This window comes from Uranotaenia lowii, chromosome 1 (genome assembly GCF_029784155.1).
Source record: "Uranotaenia lowii strain MFRU-FL chromosome 1, ASM2978415v1, whole genome shotgun sequence".
In the NCBI taxonomy this organism is placed as follows: Eukaryota; Metazoa; Arthropoda; class Insecta; order Diptera; family Culicidae; genus Uranotaenia; species Uranotaenia lowii.
The window spans coordinates 123735498-123740051 of record NC_073691.1 but is presented as its reverse complement, the minus strand read 5'-3'; the positions used below and the strand labels follow the sequence as shown (position 1 = coordinate 123740051).

At 34.8% G+C, this 4554-nt stretch overlaps 1 long non-coding RNA gene across 1 annotated transcript; it reads left to right on the top strand.

Moving 5' to 3' along the window:
- Positions 1-367: 367 nt before the first annotated feature.
- On the top strand, positions 368-937 carry LOC129753480 (uncharacterized). Its single transcript, XR_008738936.1, has 3 exons — positions 368-491; positions 591-707; positions 782-937. It is a non-coding gene; the product is annotated as an uncharacterized LOC129753480 (long non-coding RNA).
- The last annotated feature ends 3617 nt before the right edge of the window (positions 938-4554 follow it).

Here is a 4554-nt window from a genome sequence, read left to right as displayed (position 1 = left end):
TGAATTCATTGAATACTCAAATCATTTCTTTGTTTCCGGAAGTGTAATATCCCTGAACCCTTTTTTTTCGTAAACACTTCAGCCAGCTGTCAATCTTTTTCAATATGGCTGAAAGTGCGATTTGGCAAAATATTTTAGAAAATAATTCTACGGGATTTTTCACGTAGACTTAGTTTTTGATGCATCCCATCGATTCTACGTGCGTCTTGTAGTAATTACCAATTACTTTCATTCCACATAAATGACTCATGAATTTCACGTAAAATCCATGTGGATAGCCGAGAATGCTTTTTTGGGATGTTTGTGTTCACATGTTAATTCTGATAAGAAAATGTACTAGCATCAGTCAGCTGATAGCTTCATGGTGAAAACTTGTGTCGGTTTGCAAATTGAGACGTTTGTTTTTAGCTGTTAATTTTTTTTTTTTTGGTTCCGTTCTGTTAATTCACCGCCCGCTTCCACGGATTTGATCTGACTCAGTGGCGCATCAGGTAAGAAACCATCCCGACGGTAGAAGCCGATCCAACCGAATCCACTCACTCACTAGATTTTTTGATAATATTTAAAATTTTATTTTATTTTCACTTCAGGCAATAGTGAAATATATTCCTTATTCTCTGAAAGAAGCCACCAAGGAAGGATGGATTACTCTACGCAGAACACCGATCGGTACTCGAGGGAACGAGTTCTCCGTAGATACAGACCAGGTAATAACCATTATCACCATCAAAATAGTTATTTTCTTCAATGGGATGCTAATTAACTTTTTCAACTTCAACAGGATTTAACATACTAAATCATGCTGAATCGCACTTCGAGCCGTGGGATAATTCATGGTCTTAATGTTTCCCGGATTATTTTGAGGTGACAATAGTTAGTGAGTAGTGAGAAGCATCGGAATTTTATTTGTAATAATAAATAATAATTTAAAAATGAAAGAAACGATAAAATCAATCAAACAACCAATTGTTCTTAATAAGCTTTCATTTTAAGTTTATTCCCAATCCATTTAGAATCAAGTAAAACTAACAATAACTTTCATCGCCATATCGCGTTGAACGCACTTGAAAATCACGTAAATTATACACTCAGGCAAATTCTTATTAAAATTTTCATAAGATGCGTCTTATGAACCGCTTTCTAGAGCGCAAAATTGTGTTTTATAAGAGTCTTATGAAATACTTTCAGTTTTCATAAGAACATCTTATGAAAAATAGAAGAAACGGCATTGTGAAAAAATAATGAACACATTAATTCATTCCATCAGTTTTCCATCATCTAACGGTACGAAGCATTCGCTAGTTGTTAGTTATTATTTTTCCTAAACAGTGAAAAATAATTGTGATCTTCTGAGTGGTAAGTTTGAGTTGATGGTTTTGATGTGAACGATTAATATATTTGTAAACCAAAATATTTTTTTGTTTGCTTTTCAGTACGCGGACCGGAAAAACACAAGGTCAAAGAATCGGATGCGACAAAAAAAAATTGTTGGAACCGGGTGTTGAGGTGTTGCTGATGGTGGCCATGAACAACTAAATTTCAAACAAATCCGGAAAACAATAAAGTGAATGTTTTCAACATAAAATTTCTCAAATTATTCTTATTAGAAGTGACTTCCTGTTTCCATAAGAGCCTCTTATGAAAACCATCAAACCCCCATTACATTAGGTGTTCATCTTCAGAATTCATTCGCGTCATAAGACAATCTTATGAATTTCAATGATTTCTCTTATGGCGCCACTTTATAAGAGAATCTTATGGCATATATAATAGTATTTTTCTGAGTGTAGGTGAGGTCCATGAAGCACAAATTCTTAGGGGAGCGTTTACAAAATTTATTCGTAGCATTTACGTGAAAATCATTTGGATTAAAAATATGTAGTTTTTCACGTAGCCGCTACGTGAAGATTATTTTGGGTGTAGCAAAAAAAGAGCTAAGGTTTCTGCCAAAATAGAGCTAAGCAATACGAAGCTCCGGAGACAAAAACGATAGGAGCTTCCTCGATTGCATTGTCAGTAGAGCTATGGAATAATTGAGAAGCAAAGTTCGCTCAAAAGAGTTTGATTTTCAATCCCTAGCCTCAATGCATTGATAAGAATCTGAATATGTCGGTGAAATGACCAAAAAAAAAAAAATATGATAAAATGATTTCAATTGGTACACTCAGCCGAAAAGGAAACGTTAAATTCACCTAGATTTTCACGTAGGCACTCATTACGTGAATTTTTGCTTGGTTTACGTGAAGCACTTGGAAGCTGATGCGAAATCACTTAATCCTTACGTGAAATTCCCATAGTTGTCATGCTTCAAAACAAAGACACGTTCGATTTACGTGAAAATCCAGTGAACCGCCAATCACAAACGGGTTTGTTGAATTCTATGTGATGTTCACTTAGCTCTCAATGGCCCATTTGCGTAAAATCTATGTGAAAGAACAAAGGTACCCAATATGGCGCGCGTGAATTCAAGTGCTATCGACTGTCGTAAAGAGCAGTTTTTATTGCGATGGAGAAGCTGTATTTTCGTAAGTAGTAAAAATATCATTCTTTGGTTGTTGTTTACATATTTTGCCATTTCAACAGGATGCGGAGTTGGAGCAGCTGGGACGATCATATAAATGAAATAAAATTTTTGGAGACTTTGTGGAGTGAAGAAATGTAAGAGAAATTAAATTGTGCATAGTTGTGTATACTTATTAATGAGGGTACCTAAAAAGTTATTGTGATGATATAAATTCAGGTAAATAAAATCTTTTTTCCGAATAAATTATTTATTATTTCATTGATGCGAAATACAACACACGTTCATATTTTAATTAAATCTACGTGCAGTAGATCGAATCCTTATTCACATCCAATCTACGTTTTTTTTTCCCGTACGCTTCACTTACAACTCATATGAAAATTATGTGAATTCTGCTTGCTGCGCGGGTTCTGTTCGCTACCTGAAATTCACGCAGATTTCACGTGATTTTCATGGTGGCAAAAATCTATGTACATTTTCACGTAGCGATCATGTGAAAAGTTTTTTCGGTATAAGGCTGTGAACTTTGAACTTATTTATTTATCTTGAAATCAAGTTCATGGCGTTCAGTTCGGTCTGGTCGAATCCCTGCCATATTAGCAACGGCTTGCTAGAACACAACTATGAAAATTTTCTAGAAAATTGACTTTTTTTTCTTTAAAATTCCTGGCGCACTCTGGAACCTTGGTCAAACGCGCTCAAAGTTTTTTTTTCTTCAGTAAAATAATGATTTTAATATTGTACCTGTAAACTTTCAACCTAGTTGAAAAGGTGAAAAAAAACCATAAATTCTAACCAAATGGTCCGAAAATCGCTCAAGAAAAGCAATCAGGTTTCATTTCAAGCTAGAAAATGTTTTCTTCACTCAGAGGAAATCTTATTATAAATTTCATAAGATACATCTTATGAACCCCTTTTTTGCGTCCAAACTAATTTTTCATAAAAGTCTTATGAAATTCTTTCAATTTTCATACGATGTTCTTATGAAAAATAGAAGAACGGCATTGTGAAAAAATGATGAACACATTCATTCATAGCATCAGTTTTTTTTTTCATCATCTAACAGTACAAAGCAATCGCCAGTTCATAGTTAAAGCTTAGTTCTTTTAGAAATGGGACAGTTACGAATGCCTGTATCTCAAAAACCATTCGTTTGAACCAAATACTTTCTATGAAGAAAAAGAAGGTAATGTTATGATCTTTCATGAAAAAATTTGAAAAAAAATATTTACCGTATTTTGTTAAAGAAATTTCTACTTTATTCTTGGAATCTCCCATTGGCCGGCGCACACTTTTTTGCCTTTCTAACAGAAAGGTTTGGTTATCGGTCGATTTGAGAGATCATTAATTATGGGTCTTAGACATACCTTTATAGGTACCTATCGACTCAGCTCGACGAGTTCTGTTGATGTCCGTGGATTTGTATGTGCCATTTTAAAAATGTCTAGAACGTTTTTGCGAAACTGGGCTGCACAATTAAAATGATTTTAGTCTCAAAAGAATGCATTTTTTTTTCTACACAACCCTTTCAAAAACGGGAAAAAACAAAATAGTTGAAACCGTTTTCTTTACCAAATACATATCATACTTATTATGGCATAAAAAAAAGTTGCTAGTGGCGCCTCGAAGCAGCAGCACCAGCAATCATTTATAAATTGAAGATAATCAAAATAAAAAAATAATATTTTTATTAACTCGAGAATTGAACCAAAACCCTTCAGATCCCAAGTTGCAAGCGCTATCCAATAAACCATCGGCACGCTTGATTGAAAGCGGCTCAAACTCAAATAGGTAAAAGGCATTACTAAGACGCACCGTGGTCTGGGCAGTTTCTCAGTCTGCTGGGGCAAATACGGCAACAGTGTTTATATCTTACACTTCTTGCTTTTCAATGCAGCAAATGGCGGATGGGCGTTTCCTTCAGAGTCCGCCATGCCTATAGACATTATAATTTCATTTATGAAATTATAGTGTCTAAAGCCATGCCGGGTGTCAACAAAATGCAGAGCCGTACAGGAAACTGCGTTGGG